This window comes from Vipera ursinii, assembly GCF_947247035.1.
Source record: "Vipera ursinii genome assembly, chromosome: 2".
Classification (NCBI taxonomy): Eukaryota; Metazoa; Chordata; class Lepidosauria; order Squamata; family Viperidae; genus Vipera; species Vipera ursinii.
The window spans coordinates 73,607,359-73,624,979 of NC_139513.1; positions in this window are offsets into that span (position 1 = coordinate 73,607,359).

A 17,621-nucleotide genomic window follows, 5' to 3' on the forward strand; every position below is an offset into this window, starting at 1 on the left:
AGCTAACTGTCCTTGAGCCCCAAATTTTGATATCTATTATATTCCCAAGGATGCTTAGAGATTTCCAGCTATTAAGGAATGTAGCTATTTTTGTTTTCACCCTTGTTTGTTGATGGTCCTCACCATGCAATTGCTCAACAATAAATCTATCCAGAAGATAATCCAGATTGATATACAAACATTTGTGGTAGTGGGTGATTGTCCTTAGATATTCACTCAAGAATATTTTCGGTGCATATAACAGACAGCCCAACATATGTTATGATTATCCAAATGTCACATGAAAATATAAGAGGAATAGCATGGAAAACACCTGTGCAATACACAATGAAACATAATCAGCATTTGTTTATTTTTCAAATGAGACAGTTTAGATGCCAGTTAAGAGATTATTTGTAAATATATACAGACATATTTTGTAGTTGATAAAAGTATGCAAGCCTGCAATTCAGTTGGATGGTCCTAACATTAAATTCTTCGAATCGGTTTTCCTGACATTGTGAAAATTGGGTGGGTTGTCATAATTGGCTGACAGCCACAGGGAACAGACTGTCAGCAGGCTGAGTCAGTGCTGAGGGATTGCACAATATAAGGACAGGTTTTTTTTACCTCTGCTGTTCAAAGGATAAAAGTTAGACCTGATTTCAGTATTCATATAGCTCCACATTTGTCAAAATAATGGAATTTGCATGTGAAAGAGCCTTTGTTTATAGGGAAAGTTCTCTGTGCTTAATTCTTCCCCCCTAAGAGCTAATTCTTTGCAACAGGAGTTCTGACTGGAGGGGAAGATATGAAAAATGTTTAAATGATAATCAATGCATGAATGAGAGATTTAAAAACCCCTTCCTCAGCCTTTAGCTTAGCTTTAGCTAAGTAATATTAACATTATTATATTAGACTACATGGCCTGATCTCCTAACCTGGTCTGTAATACTGTACTTTTGCTGAAAAAAAATGTTGTTATTATTATTGTTGCTCAAAGAAAATGTAGAGGATCCTCCCAAGGAACCGAGATATAATTATTCTTGGGAATGGGCCAGTGCTTGCTTCCTTTCCCCCCCACTTATCTGGCCACTGGGAAAGGCTGTTGTGAGCATTTCATCTGGCTGATACTCAACTGCATTGCAAGGATACTGTAATTCCAAAACAGATCTCTGAATAACAAATTGGTCTTATTCAGCTCTGATGTGCAACCCACCAGAATTTCTGCTTCCATACAAATTATCAACTATATCCAGATGCTGCTTCTAAGCATTCATTTGGAAGATCAATCTTATTTCACTGGGGTGGTCATATAACAATGCACTGACAATCTACAGTAGACTGCAGCAAAATCCTCATCCGGAATTGTCCCAGGCTCTGGAATGTGATACTCAGTTATGAATGGCCTTGTCAGAGGACAGATCAAATTACTGCGAGAGCAACAGTTTGTTTCACTATGATTAATCGTTGTAGGAATTGTTGTTCTGTAGAAGCTTGGATTTGCCGTGACTTGTCAAGCACTCGATTCTACAGCTAACAGAACAAACCCTTGATATAGATCGCTGGGAGTCAGCTTGTGAAGCCTACAAAAACCAATAACAGGAAACAGAATTGGCTACAGATGAAACAATTTGACTGCATGATGAAGCATCCCAAATTCCCAGCCACTTGCAGGTCAGAGTCTGAAAGACTGCCTAGGATTCCAGCTTTGACTCTCTGATGTAATCACTCTAGTGTGGCTTGAGCTGAAGCATTGGGAGCAATTTAGCAGCTTCAAATAATGCAGCAGTTGGGGTGGGACATTCTTAGGAGTCTTCTTCACTTCCATAGACTATCATTCAGGACAAAGCTGACTGCTTTACCCCTCCCCAGTCTCATCTTAGTTCTTCATGGAAGTCTTGGCTATCAGTGGGCGAGTTGCTAACAGGCCTATAATGGCATCAGAATCTGGATTTCCTGAATGGTGTCAAGAGTTTCTTCAAAACTCAATCCCTCAGAGAGCTATGCTGCAGAGATGGCTCACGATGCTCTGAAATTAATAAATAATAAAATGTGTGGTTCAGGATGCAAACAGGATGTTTGAAGGTTTTCCACAAAAACTTAATTTAACTAATCCCCTGGCAAAAGGAACAGTGTTTGTTTAGAGCAGTTGTCTAAAATGAGCACCCTCTAATTTTAACAATATCGTATCAGTTAGATCTTTTAAATATTAATGGAAGAGTTAAAAATAAGTAGACAAACATTATAAAGCTCTTTTTTTCAGGGAGAGATTGGTGGCATATAACTTTAATAAATAAACTAAGTGACAATGTACTAATAAAGTGTACCGCTCTATCCTTTACACAGAAATGTAAAAGATCGCAATTCTGGTGATTTCAGATAAATATGTTTAGGATTATTATCCTGCAACATGACCTTACACATTCAGAAGAAAATCCTGCTTCCAAGCTTGATGTGAGCTTTTCCTAGCAAATTTGCAACTGCTTCCAGCCTTAATTTCTCTTGTTTTTGCACCCAAGATACATAAGGTCTTTGTAATTGTCAGGTTCACATCATTGTATTTCTATTCTGCTTTGATCAGACTGCCCCTGGAATACTGCATGCCATTCTGGGATGGATACTGATAAAGTAGAATATGTCCAGAGGAGAACAGACACCATACAAAGGAGCATGGAAGGAAAGAAATTATGAGGAATGGTGGAAGACATTGGGTATGATTAATGGGAAGAATGGCTTTTGGGGGATATAACAGATGTCTGAAGGGCAGAATTTACCAGAAAACAGGACACAAAAATGCAGCTTTAAATTACAAGGGCATAGATCTGGATGAACATTAGGGAAAAAAATCCTCACAGTAAGAATTGTTCAACAATGGAAGAGATTGCCTCAGGAGATGGTGAGCTTTCCTTTGTTGGCTGTGTTGGCCATCAGGGAGTGCTGCTATTGTGGATTCTTGCACTGGGCAAGAGGTTGGGCTTAGATCGTCCTCAAAGTACCTTCCAACTCTTCATTTCACCATTCTGTGAATTAGCTATGCTAAGCCAATTGAGCTGATAACATTCAGAACCTAATTGTTCAGCATCCTATGGAGACAGTTAGATTATCATCAGCTGGAAGTCTAAGAGATTTTGAAGGGGGGGCGGGGCGGGGGTAAGATAATGTTGTTTAAGTGAACAGCTAAAGCCCAATTTGTAAATTCCCAAACTGATCCATTTTGGAACCCAAGTCAGCTATTCCCAGCCTGCCACACGCACAACTTGCCAGGTTTGCAGTGGGATCCTAAAAAACCTAAGTCTTTGGGCAGGCATTCAGCTGAACTTGGCTTGGCAACTCCACTGCCTCTGCCATCCTGTTATGCAAATGAGACGTGATATAGCTGAATGGTGGTGACTCAGTCTTGCTCCCTCCTAGCCACATTCTGGGGTTTGTTCCTTTTCATCCCTCCCCAGCTGTCACGGGCTCATGAGGCAGGAATTGGGGGCGGGTTGTCAGGGAGCCTCCTGGCTTGATGTGATGGTTACACCTGGGAGGGATGCCAACATCACTGCAGTTCAGCTCAAAACAGGAACCCGGGCAAAGCACCTTCTGGCTTAGTAATTACAGACTGTGCTCCTAACACATGCTCTGTGCTGGGTGTGTTATATATATGACAAATTCCAAATTTCTCCTTAGCCTCCTGCATATTTCTAGGCAGAGACTCTAGGCCACAGGCTCTTCTCACTTTTTCTAGGCAGAGACTCAAAACTTGACCTATAATCATCTCTCCACAAAGTACAGTGTCCCACATTCCTCCTTATGATCTTCTCTCTACCAGCCTACATAACAATTTCTGCCTGGGGGTATTTTTCCCCCCAATGGTCTTTGAAAATAATGCCCGCCAGCACTCATCCATACTTCTGTCCAGTTAGATCTTCTCAATATATTTGCTGTCCCATATTTGGTTATCAATGCTGTCTAAACCTGACAGAAATATCAGGGTTGTGCAAAATGCCCCAGGAGGGCTTTAGCCCCCCCCTTTTTTTTAAGGTTCGAGGCAAAGGTATTTTCTGCTATTCTGAGGATTTTTACAGATTGTTTTCACATGCATGTGCATGCATAGCTGCTTCTGTTTAGCAAGTTGAAGCAGTGTTACATGCATAGAAAATCTGGGAAAACCCACAGAGCTGGCATCTGCAGAACATGGTGGCTTTGGTAGTTTGAAAAGATGTTCTTATAACATCATACTTTGTGAAGCATCCCTTTGAATGCTTTCCAAATTCATACCAAATAGAAGCTAACATCATTGAGTTCAATGGCCCCTTCCAACTCCATAATTCTGTGGTCTCCATATATTGTGGTTATGCCACAAACCCTGTCTGTTGTAAAAAAAAATGCTCCTGTGGGCACGTTGCTGCCACTCAGCCACCGAGTCAATATAATTTTGCCATTTATTGTCCCAAACAAAATATCCGATGGCCACAAAGCAAGACAAAGGAAGTACAGGTTTCCTCACAAGCCTTTCTGTTCTGGTAGATGGTTTCTGTTGTGTATGTAAATAGTTATTAACAAGGCACTTAATAGATTGCAAACAGATTGCAGCATAGTAAGGTTTAGAGCGGGAAATTAAGGTGCAATCATTGGACGCCATAACCTAGGAGCGGGAAAAGAGACTCCATTGATTGGTTACAGTTCTAACGCTTTCTCTATAAAAGGGTTGCAACATTTGACAGTTGACAGTTGACTTTGTGTATTCAATAAACTCGTTCATTGTTAACCCACTCTGAGTCCTCGTCTATTAGAACTAAACAACTGGCGACGAAGGTGGGATAGACAGAAGACCAGAGAATTGGCGGAATTGTCGCGAAAGGCGGCAAATTCAGAACGAGTCACAGTCAACCGAGCGGCCGCGGCAGAATAAGGAAAAAATTCTCCGAATGGCGCAAATCGGGTCATTGAAGGAATTCGACCCAAACTTCCCCGAAGATTGGGAAGAATACATTGGACAAGTCGAAGGGTTCCTGTTAGTGAACGGAATCACCGACGACCGTAAAAAAGCGGCTGCATTACTGACAATCTGCGGGACACCGGTCTACCGAGTCGCTGTCGGACTGTGTCAACCGCAACCAGTCTCAAGCGTGCCTTACGCCGACCTCCTTGCCAAATTAAAGGTCCACTTTACTCCCCAAAGATCTGAACTCTTTTGGCGGCGCATCTTCGAAAAGAGGAACCAGAGACCGGGAGAATCCATTCAAAAATTTGTCGCTGCTGTCAGGGAAGCCGCAGTACGATGTAAATACGATAATTTAGAAATAAGAATTCGGGACCGAGTAGTACTGGGCTTACGTGATGAACAACTACAAAACAGAATAATCGCCAAACCCACCGGCGATTTGCAGGAAGTGCTTGACGAACTTTTAACTTACGAGTCAACCGGGTATCGCGACCCCCCCCGCAGTAGCATGGCAGCGGCGCCCGAGATCAACCAAGAAGGCTATGTGGACTGCGGGGAGGTGGACCAGCAGTGGGAGGAAGAAATCGCCGAAGTCTCCAGGCGATTTGGAAAATTGGCGCCAAGACAACCCAGAAGCGAAGGGCCTGAACCTGGCCGCCGTCAACAAACCGCAACTCCGCAAAGACAACCGACTGGGTCACAACGACCTTGGCGGGACACCGCAACCAGACCGCACGACATTGACACCCAGAACCGGTGCGGCAGCTGCGGTGGCAACCATCCCCGCGCCTCCTGCCGATTCCGTTCCGCAAAGTGCCGGGCATGCGGCAAGACCGGCCACATCCAGGCCATCTGCAGGAACCGTGCTCGCGACAACCGCCTTAACGAAGTCGATGTGTGGCCTGAGGGTAAGGTAACCCCTAAGTCCAGTGGCAAGGAGACCCCTAAACCCCGGGTTAAAATCCCAAAGCTAGGGGAGGTGGCGCGAGTCAATGGGTGGAGGCTGGGAAAAGGTCACAATTTTCCAGTTGGAAAATTAAAAATCACAGTCCTTCTGCAAGGGGTCCCTTGCAGAATGGAAATAGACTCAGGGGCTTCAGTGTCAATAATTTCCACTGAAACCCTTGAGAGAATTGAACAAATAAGCGGAAAGAGAATTCTACTTAGTCCAACAAATATTCAATTAACGGACTTTCAAAAAAGTCCAATAAAAGTAAAAGGAAAGACCAGCCTTAGCGTAAAATTTAAGGGATTTAAGGGGGTTTTAGAATTAATTGTGACAGAGGGGAATAGGACCAGCTTAATTGGACTTAACTGGTTCCCTGCCCTGGGAATTTGGATCGGGGGAATAAATTCAGTGATTAAAAATAAGACCCTCGAATCAGTCTGCAATGAATTTGCAGACGTATTCGATGGATCTCTGGGCAAGTACAAAGGGCCCCCCATTAACTTTAACCTAGACCCCTCAGTAAAACCAATCAGGCTTAAGGCCCGAAGGGTACCTTTTGCCTTAAAGGGAAAAATCGAGGCCGAGCTTGACCGGCTTGTAGGCCAGGGCGTATTAGAACCTGTTGAGGGTGGTTTGTGGGAAACGCCGATTGTCACACCCCTCAAACCTAACGGGGATGTGAGAATCTGCGCTGACTACAAGGCCACCCTGAACATTGGAATGAAAAAGCATGCTTACCCGGTCCCGACGGTGAAGCAGGTCCTCGCCACGATCCAGGACGGCGCCATGTTTGCCAAGCTAGACTTGGCGCATGTGTACTTACAGTTGACTGTTTCTAAAGAGGCTGCAGAGGCACAGACGATTGTTACCCACAAGGGGGCGTTCCGAGTCCACAGACTGCAATTTGGAATTGCAGCAGCTCCAGGCATCTTCCAAGAAGTGATGGAGAGGACCTTAAAGGGCATACCTGGAGTATGCCCTTACTTTGATGATGTCCTAATAGCAGGAAAGGATGAGGAAATGTTAGTAGAGCGGCTGGAACAGGTACTGGGTAGATTTAGGAAGGCTGGATTGAAACTTAAAAAGGAAAAATGTAGCATAGGGGTTAAATCCACTGATTTTTTGGGGTTCAGGATTGACAAAAGTGGAATCCACCCTACCCCTGACAAAATTAAAGCAATTAAATGGGCCCCAGAACCAAGGAACAAGGCGGAACTACAGACCTTCCTTGGCTTGGTAAATTTTTACCACACGTTTGTGCCACACAAGGCTGCCATTGCAGAACCCCTCCACAGACTCTTAGATAAGAAGACCCCTTGGCAATGGCAGAACAAACACAAAGTGAGTTTCCAAACTTTAAAGGACATCCTTTCCAGTAAATCAACTGTAACCCACTTTATAGAAAACAAACCAATTTACCTGGCGTGCGATGCTTCGCCCTATGGTGTAGGGGCTGTGATCAGCCACTTAGACAACCAAGGAATACAAAGACCCATTGCATATTATTCCCGAACACTAACCAAGGCAGAGCGCAATTATGCTCAAATAGACAGGGAGGCATTAGCTATAGTGGCAGGAGTTAAAAAGTTCCACGACTACCTTTATGGTAGGAACTTTACCATACTGACCGACCACAAACCCCTGCTGGGACTGTTTACCACAGATAAACAGACTCCCCAAATTATGTCGCCCAGAATGCTGAGGTGGTCCATTTTCCTCTCAGCATACTCATTTTCCCTCCAATACAGACCTGGCAAGGACATGGGACACGCTGACGCTCTTAGCAGATTGCCCCTAAGCATAACAGAGGAGGACCCTGCACCTGTTGGACAAATAATGTCCCTACAGGACATTCCTGATTTGCCCCTAACTGCTAAAGACATAGCCGAGGCAACTAATAAGGACCTCACCTTAAAGAGAGTAATGGTCTGGGTCATGAGTGGTTGGCCTAACGCCAAACCGGACGAAAAATACAGTCCCTATTTCAGAAGGAAAGATGAACTGTCAGTTCATTTGGGATGCTTACTCTGGGGAACTCGTGTAGTTATTCCAGGAATCCACAAATCAGCTATTCTACTAGAATTACATGAGGGACATCCTGGAATAGTACGGATGAAGGCGTTGGCTAGGAGTCACTTGTGGTGGCCAGGACTGGACAACGACATTGAGGAATGTGTTGCCAATTGCCATCTGTGCCAACGTTCCAGGCCTGAACAACAACACATCCGTACGCATAAGTGGGAACTAGCTAGGAATCCTTGGTCCAGGATTCATATTGACTTTGCTGGACCTTTCCAAGGGTTAACGTTCCTAGTAGTGGTTGACAGCTACTCTAGATGGCTAGAGGTAGTACCAGTCAGTTCAGTAACTTCAGGTAGAACAATACAGGCATTAAGGGGCCTCTTTGCCACTCATGGGTTGCCGGATTTAATTGTGTCTGATAATGGGCCACAATTCACATCTATTGAATTTCAGGATTTCCTCAAGGCCAACTCGATTAAGCACAAGACTTCAGCACCCTTCCACCCATCCACCAACGGCTTGGCTGAACGAAATGTGAGGACCACGAAGGACGCTTTAAAAAGAATCATTCAAGGTGACTGGCATCAGAGACTGGCCGAGTTCTTGTTGGCCCAACACACGACCCCTTGTTCTGCTACAGGGAAAAGTCCAGCTGAAATGAGGTGGGGCAGGAGACTAACCACCAAATTGGACAGATTACACCCTGACAGACTTCAACCAAACATTGAATTGGACATTCCTAACAGAACATTTAAAGTGGGGGATTTGATCTGGGCCAGAAACTATGCCCAAGGGGACAAATGGATTCCTGGGGTGGTGACTGAAATCTTAGGTCCCCTGTCGTACACTATTGAGGGGGAAGGGAATAGGATCTGTAAAAGACACATAGACCAGCTGAGGAAAAGATCTAGTGGATGTGTGCCAGTAGAGGGGGACCAAAGCATACTAGGGGGAAACAGTACATCCAGGTTCAGCGATAACAACAGGCCAGAGAGTGGCGTAGAGGATAGGCAAAATGACCCATCCCCCGGTACCCAACAACAACAATTCAGTCAAATTGAATGGGAAATACCCCTGCGAAGTAGGCCAGTGACCACTGATTTCCAAACACAAACTAATACACAAGACAGCAACAGGGAAACATCTGAGTCCAGTAACCCAGAGCCCAGGTCCAGCAGTGACAAGCAGCCAAGCAGTCAATCAGGAAGAGGGGTCCCTAGCAGCCAAAGTAACAGATACCCTTCTAGAATACATAGGCCACCAAAATACTTAAAGGATTTTGTAAAGAAATAACATCAACTGGGGGGTAAGGGGTGTTGTGTATGTAAATAGTTATTAACAAGGCACTTAATAGATTGCAAACAGATTGCAGCATAGTAAGGTTTAGAGCGGGAAATTAAGGTGCAATCATTGGACGCCATAACCTAGGAGCGGGAAAAGAGACTCCATTGATTGGTTACAGTTCTAACGCTTTCTCTATAAAAGGGTTGCAACATTTGACAGTTGACAGTTGACTTTGTGTATTCAATAAACTCGTTCATTGTTAACCCACTCTGAGTCCTCGTCTATTAGAACTAAACAGTTTCCTGGCTCTTGTCACCAGTGCCATCTATATTTGCAAACTGACAGGCAAGTACTATGAAATAATATATCCATAAAGCACAGATAAATCTAGCATTCTACATAGACGGTATCCTCCACGCTGAAGGGGTATGCCACTCTCCTACTGGGGTGGTGTTCTTGCATATGTCATCTATTGGGGCCTTCATTCCATGCCAGGTGGAATAGAAGAAACCGTGCGAAGATCAGAGCCAAATATATTTGCGGCTGCCCGTCTTTCTTTCTTTCTTTCTTTCTTTCTTTCTTTCTTTCTTTCTTTCTTTCTTTCTTTCTTTCTTTCTTTCTTTCTTTCTCTTTCTTTCTTTCTTTCTTTCTTCTTTCTTTCTTTCTTTCTTTCTTTCTTTCTTTCTTTCTTTCTTTCTTTCTTTCTTTCTTCTTTCTTTCTTTCTTTCGCACTCTCTTCCTCCCTTCCTTCTCATTTAACCGTCTGTGAGGAAAAAGACAGATTGTTCTTGCCAAGGGTTTTGAAAATATGAAATCAGTGCAAGAGTTGCATATGGCCCTAAGGCTGCAGGTTGCCCATTTCTGCCCTCCAGAAATTGCATGGTGAAAATTGGACTGCGAGGTCATGCCATTCCCTTGAATCATCAGTGCAGAGGCCCTAGTTAACTAGGATAATAGACTGGGTGAAGGTTAATAAACTGAGAGTTGATTCAGAAGACAGGAGTATTATTTGTGGATGATTAACCTGTTAGGTTGAATACTCCACTCCCATAAAAGGGGTCAGAGCAACACTTATGGAATGCTCTTGGATCCACTGCTGTTGCTAGAGGCACATGCAATGTTAATGGAGTCATGTGCCTTTCATTAGACTAGGCCAGAATGAGCAACCTGTTGTTCTCCAAGTGTTTCTGGACATGTTCCAGATAGCAAGATCATTAACCAATGGCAAAGCATCCTGGGAGGTGTAACCCAAAATATCCGGGAGGCACCCAATTGCCTAAGTGATGCCTTGGGAAAGTTTTATTCATGTTCGGGGAATCCTTATTGTACATCACATGTGGAAATTTTGGAAACTAATTCTGCTAATTTGTTAATGGGGATTGATCGATCACATTATTCCACATTTTGCCATTTATTCATTTTTATATTGGCTGGAGCTGGCTAGAAGGAAAATAACTTTTGAGTAGTGATACCATCTGAGGAATGATCTCCCCAAAGAGGCTCATTTGAGGTCTAAAGTATGGTAATTCTAGTGCCAGATAAATATATTTTTGGTTCCTGACAGCTTAATTCCTACTGTTGATTTCTACTTATTTGTAATGAATGACTATTTACCATGCCAAAGAAACAATTCAGCTTAAAGTAAAAATGGCAAAAATCAAGTATGGCAGTGAAAGAATTAAGGTCATGACAGCTAAGGGAAAAAAACCCTCTATGGTATCCCTCTTCCCTGTGCTTATTTTGCTTAATGATTAATTCAGCCCTATTCCCAACCAAGCCCATTGATTCAGCAGTGATAGAGGTGTTGAAGCAAGGTGGGAATACTATCCAGATTATTCCTTCTCTCTCTCTCTCTCTCTCTCTCTCTCTCTCTCTCTCTCTCTCTCTCTCTCTCTCTGTGTGTGTGTGTGTGTGTGTGTGTGCACCTTCAAATCAGTGTTGACTACTGTTGCCTGCCTGGACTAATCCCTGTAGTTTTCTTGGCAAGATTTCAGAAGTGGTTTGCCATTACCTTCTTCTTAGGGCTAATTGAGACTGGCTGGCCCAAGGCTACCCAGTTGATTTAGTGCCCAAGGCGGGACTAGAACTCACAGTCTCTTGATTTTTAGCCCAGTAGCTTAACTGCTAAGCAAACTGGCTCTCATGGAATGGGAAGAGGAGGCAGGATGGTGGGCTGGCTCTCTGAGAGTCTTCCCTTGGGATAAGATGGATTATATAAGGATATTTATTTATTTATTTAGCTTATGAAGATGGTACAATTAATCAGGAAATTATAATGTTTGTATAGTTATTTGGCTGCTGGAGTACACTACTAGTTTGTTTAGTCTGCATGCATGCTATCCAGGGTGTACCACAGGGGGCAAACTAACTCTGCACCAGAATGATGAGTGGCATCCTACAGCAACATCCAGGGCCTTCTCTCACCACGAATGTCACCTCGCAGTGTTACAATCAGGCAGGCCCAGCACTGGCAAGGGTCCAACCATCCTCATGAAACACTGCCAGAGTTCCCCCATGGAGTGGTACCTATTTATCTACTCGTGTGTAATATGGTTTTGAACTGCTAGGTGGGCAGAAGCTGAGGCAAGTGATGGGAGCTCACTCTGCCCCACGGTGCTAGGACTTGAACTGCCGGAGCAAAGATCATCTCTGGTGTCTTTGAGCCACTGTCTTTGTATGCCTCTTGTACAAATCCAAATCTGAAAAATCAGAGACTCTTCCATGGGGTATGGATGTGGGTCAGTTTTTTTTCTTTGCATTTCTGGGTGCAGAAGAGGAGCAATCATCTATGTCCCTATTTCAGAATATTTGGAATCTCCCAATGAACCCTTATCTACACTCTATAAGGCCTGTACTACACTCTGTAGAACATTATATAGTCCTGTTGCTCTTCTGAGGTGGGATTGCACATCCTTCTGTGCAGGCCTCCGAGCTGTTGTCTATTTTTTTCCATAAAGGAAAATACACTAAGTCTCTTTTTTCCTTTTACAGTTCTCGGGACTGAAGTTTCAGGGTGTTTTGTGACTCCATTTTCATTACACAAATAGATGGCTTGACTGCACTTCACTTCAAATTGTACATTCAGTCATGGGAGATGTGCGAAAAAAAGTATTAAAGAATTATACATTAACTGCTACTGCTATAGCATTATTCTCTTTAAGCTTCAAACTTTAGGAATAACTTTAGGTCAAAGTTACATAATGTTTATTTCCTATTGCAGGGAATGTCTATATAAGAAGTACACAGCTGCAGGAAAAATAGGCATTGCTAATTTTTCATTTTGCATACAGTTGTTAAGTCCAAGTTCAAGTTCACTATAAACCATGGAGACGCACTAAATGACTGAGCCAGTCAGTCTCTGCAGCCAGTCTATCTCACAGGGATATTGTGAGAGAAAATGAAAAGAGGCAATGCTACATATGCTGCTCTGAGCTCCCAAGGAAAGACTGTACTATTTATATTATTCATTGGTCATCACGATGTAAAAAAGATGTCGAGACTCTAAAGAGAATACAGAGAAGAGCAACAAAGATGATTAGGGGACTGGAGGCTAAAACATATAGGGAACGGTTGCTGGAATTGGGTATGTGTAGTTTAACGAAGAGAAGGATGAGGGGTGACATGATAGCAGTGTTCCAATATCTCAGGGGCTGCCACAGAGAAGAGGGAGTCAAGCTATTCTCCAAAGCACCTGAAAGCAGGACAAGAAGCAACGGATGGAAACCAATCAAAGAGGGAAGCAACCTAGAACTAAGGAGAAACTTCCTGACAGAACAATTCATCAGTGGAAAAATCTGCCTGTAGAAGCGGTAAATGCTCCAACATTGGAAGTCTTTAAGAAGAGATTGGACAGCCATTGGGTCTGAAATGGTATAGGGTTTCCTGCCTGAGCAGGGGGTTGGACTAGATGACCTCCAAGGTCCCTTTCAACTTTTATATTTTTTATTGTTATTGTTATTATTTTATTATTGTTGCTGTTATTGTTATAAATCTAACAAATAAGCAAATGCATTTCTTAATAAAAGAAGGAAAATCGTTCAACGTCGTGATAAACATCTTCAATTTCAAATACAGTAAGATTGGTGTGAGAAATAATTCAAGATAACCTGCACTCCTAAATCTCACTTTGGGGGAGGGGCTATTGTAGCTCCCCAAATTTGTGCTGTCCAAATGCCAAAAATGAGCGGCGCAGTTTTCTTGCATTTTGACAGGTGAAAAAGTTTAAATTAGGCTTCTTTATAAGCAACTTTGATTCCTTCCCTTAAATATTGTCTTCTAGTGGGACTTAGGATGCAGTGGCTCAGTGGGTTAGGACGCTGAGCTTGTCAATCAGAAGGTCGGCAGTTTGGCAGGTCGAATCCCGAGTGCCTCATAGCAGAGTGAGCGCCTGTTACTCGTCCCAGCTTCTGCAAACCTAGCAGTTCAAAAGCACGTAAAAATGCAAGTAGAAAAATAGGGACCACTATGGTGGGAAGGTAACAGCGCTCCGTGCGCCTTTGGTGTCTAGGCATGCCGGCCACATGACCACAGAGACGTCCTCGGACAAGCGCTGGCTCTTTGGCTTTGAAACGGAGATGAGCACCGGCCCCTAGAGTCGGAAACGACTAGCACGCATGTGCGGGGGAACCTTTACCTTTACCTTTTAGTGGGACTTAGCAAGTGTGCCTTTTGTGTGGTGGCCCCCTACCCTGTGGAACATTTTCTTTCCTGATGATCCAGGAGGCTCCCATCATTTTAGCCTTCCAGAGGGCCACAAAGAGCAGGCTCTTCCCCCAAGCAGTAGGACAGAGAGATGGGAGTCCATGGATGGTCTGTTGAGACATCCCTGAAAAACAATGGAGATGCCAGTTTTGGAGTTTTGGGGTTTTCTTGCTGTTGGAAACTGCCCAGAATTCTGCTTTAAGATGGGCAGCCATACAAATCTTTAAAATAAAATAAATACTAAAATCCAACTGGGTATGAGTTTGGAAGTTGAGCACCCTCTAGTGCAACAGTGATGTTACTGCCAACCTCCACTTTCCCAAATGTAATGTCAAATCTTTAAATCAAAGTGTACAGAAACTCTTCAGGCATCTTGACATTTATATATGTTTCTGAGTGGGTAAAAAAGCCGTAACGTAGCAAACCTATTCAGTTTACAAAATCCAGGGGTTCTCAGTCAAATGAGAATGTGCAGAAAGAAGAGAAGTGTGTCTTCTGCTTTATGCCCACAGTAGTATCCAGTTCAAGCTGTAAACTTTGAGGAGTACAGAGAAACTAGCAGGTACTGTAACACACAACTTAATGGAGCTACATGGTGTTTTAAGCCTTTATGATCTTCTATGGCTGTGGTGGTGAACCTATGGCACGTGTGCCACAGCAGGGCATGCAGAGCCCTCTCTGTGGGCACGTGCGCCGTCACCCCAGTCCTGGGTTTTATAAAACCTTTTCACTTTAGGCCTCCACTGCTGTGTGCAAAAAATAGTTCAATCAATCGATTTCAACTTCTTGCGGGAAAAAAGGATCTCGTAAAGTTGGAATTGATTGATTGAACTTTTTAGTCCCACCCAGTCTGCCATTACCACCACAGCCACACCCACCCAATGGCCCACGCCCACCCAATTAGCCACACTCATCCAATGGACCACGCCCACCCAATGGGTCACGCCCACCCAGCACCCGACGATACATAAGTGGGTTTTGGGTTGCAGTTTGGGCACTCGGTCTCTAAAAGGTTTGCCATCACTGTTCTATGGGATTTGAATAAAGGGATTTTCCCATATTTCACAGGGGAAGAGAGGGGTGGGGAGGGAGAATTTACAGGAGGACGGGGTCAACCTAGTTTCCTAAGCACCCGAAGGCCAGACAAGGAACAACGGATGGAAATTGATCAAGGAGCGATGCAACCTGGAAATAAGGAGAAATTTCTTGACAATGAGAACAATCAACCAATGGAACAGACTGCCTTCAGATGTTGTTGGTGTTTCATCACTGGAGGCTTTCAGGAAGAGACTGGACTGCCATTTGTCAGAAATGGTGTAGGGACTCCTGCTTGGGCAGGGAGTTGAACTAGATGACCTACAAGGTCCCTTCAACTCTGTTCTGATATTTGTCATTATGTTATTATCTTAACGGATCACGTCTGAATCAGGTATAATTTGTCCTCCTTGATCACTACAGAGGGCAACTAAGCAGAAGATAGGCAACTATCCTGCAGCTGGATAGAAAGAAGAGAGAAGAACCTTAGGAGTGGCAGCTTTATTGAACTCTGAGGCGGAAAGCTTTTTTAAAATCAGTATTAGGTTTTCATTCCCAGAGACATTCCGATAATACTAAATTATTTATTTATTTATTTATTTATTTGTTTGTTTGTTTGTTTGTTTGTTTGTTTGTTTGTTTTTATAAACCGCCCTTCTCCCGAGGGACTCGGAGCGGTGTACAGAGTAAGGTAGGTATACAGATTGAACAATAGTGAAAAACAATAGTAAAAAACAACTGAGACCCCAAGAGCTATCAGGCCAGGCCGGACTGCTGGAACAGGTAAGTTTTTAAATCACGCCGGAAGGTGCGCAGGTCGGGGGCCATCCGGATTTCGGTTGGCAAGCAGTTCCAGAGGGCTGGCGCACCCACTGAGAATGCCCTCCCCCTGGGGGCCACCAGCCGACATTCCTTGAGCGGTGGCACCCTGAGGAGGCCCTCTCTGTGGGAGCGCACAGGACGGAGGGGTGTTGACGTTGGCAGAAGGTGCTCCCGTAGGTAGTCCGGACCCATGCCATGTAGGGCTTTGTATGTCATTGTTAGCACCTTGAATTTCACTCGGAAGGCAACCGGAAGCCAGTGCAGCTCACGGAGGAAGAGGTGTGATATGGGAGTATCGGGAGGCCCCCAAAAGTGTCCGTGTAGCTGCACTTTGCACCAGTTGAAGCTTCCGAGTGGATCTCAAGGGCAGCCCCATGTAGAGAGCGTTACAGTAGTCTAGGCGAGAGGTCACAAGTGCATGGGTGACTGTACGTAAGGCATCCAGGTCCAGATAAGGTCGTAATTGGCGCACCAGTCGAACCCGGGAGAAGGCCCCCTTGGTCACAGCTCCTATGTGATCTTCCAGGGATAGCTGCGAGTCTAGGAGGACACCCAGGTTGCGGGCCCTATCAACAGGGGGTAATAACTCATCCCCGATGTTAAGGGGTGGAATGATCTGAGTATCCTGGCTTGCCGGTACGTACAGCCATTCAGTCTTGTCCGGGTTGAGTTGAAGCCTGTTCCTCCCCATCCATTCCCGGACCGCTTTCAGGCAGCGGGACATCACGTTGAGGGCATCACTGATGCTGTTTGGAGTTGAGATGAAAAGCTGGGTGTCATCAGCATACTGATGGTACCCTACTCCAAAGCTACGAATGATCTCACCCAGCGGTTTCATGTAGATGTTGAACAGGAGAGGCGAGAGGACCGACCCCTGAGGGACTCCGCAAACGAGAGGCCTCGGGGTCGACCTCTGTCCCCCTGCCAGCACCGACTGCGAGCGACCCTGGAAAAAGGAGGAGAACCACCACAGAAACGTGCCTCCCACTCCCAGTCCCCTGAGGCGCCGCAGCAAGATACCATGGTCGATGGTATCGAAAGCCGCCGAAAGGTCTAATAAGACTAGGACAGAGGAATGGCCCCTGTCCCGGGCTCTCCAGAGATCATTCATCAGAGCGACCAATGCCGTCTCCGTGCTGTAGCCCGGCCTGAAGCCCGATTGGCACGGGTCTAGATAAACCGCTTCATCCAGGACCTGAGGAAGTTGATGCGCCACCACGCTCTCAACAACCTTCTCAAGGAAGTGAAGATTGGAGACTGGACGAAAGTTATTCAATGAGGTTGGGTCCAAGGTGGGCTTCTTGAGGAGAGGTCTCACCACCGCCTCCTTCAAGGCGGTGGGAAAGTGACCCTCGCTCAGAGAAGCAGAGATGACCGCCAGAAACCAGCCTCATGTCCCCTCTCGAGCTGCATAAGCCAGCCAGGAAGGGCACGGGTCCAGTAAGCATGTGGAGGAGCTCAACCTCCTCATAATCCTGTCCACTTCCTTCAGAGTCACAGGATCAAATTCCTCCCAGATGACATCGACAAGACTGTCCATGTCCTGTTCCTCCAACTCTGCCCAGTTGGAGTCCAGGCCGGTTCGAATCCGAGCGATTTTATCCAACAGATATTGACCGAATTCCTCGGCTCGACCCTGCAAGGGTTCCTCCCTCACCTCTTGGTTCAGTAGGGAGCAAGTCACTCTGAACAAGGCAGCCGGGCGATTATCTGCGGACGCGATGAGGGTGGAAAAGTAGTTGGATTTTGCCACCCTTATCGCTGCGAGATAAGACCTGGTGAGGATTCTTAGTCGCAATCGGTCGGATTCGGATCGACTGGATCTCCAACGGCTCTCTAGGCCCTGTCTCCGACGCTTCATCTCCCGGAGCTCTGCGGTGAACCATGGGGCTCGCT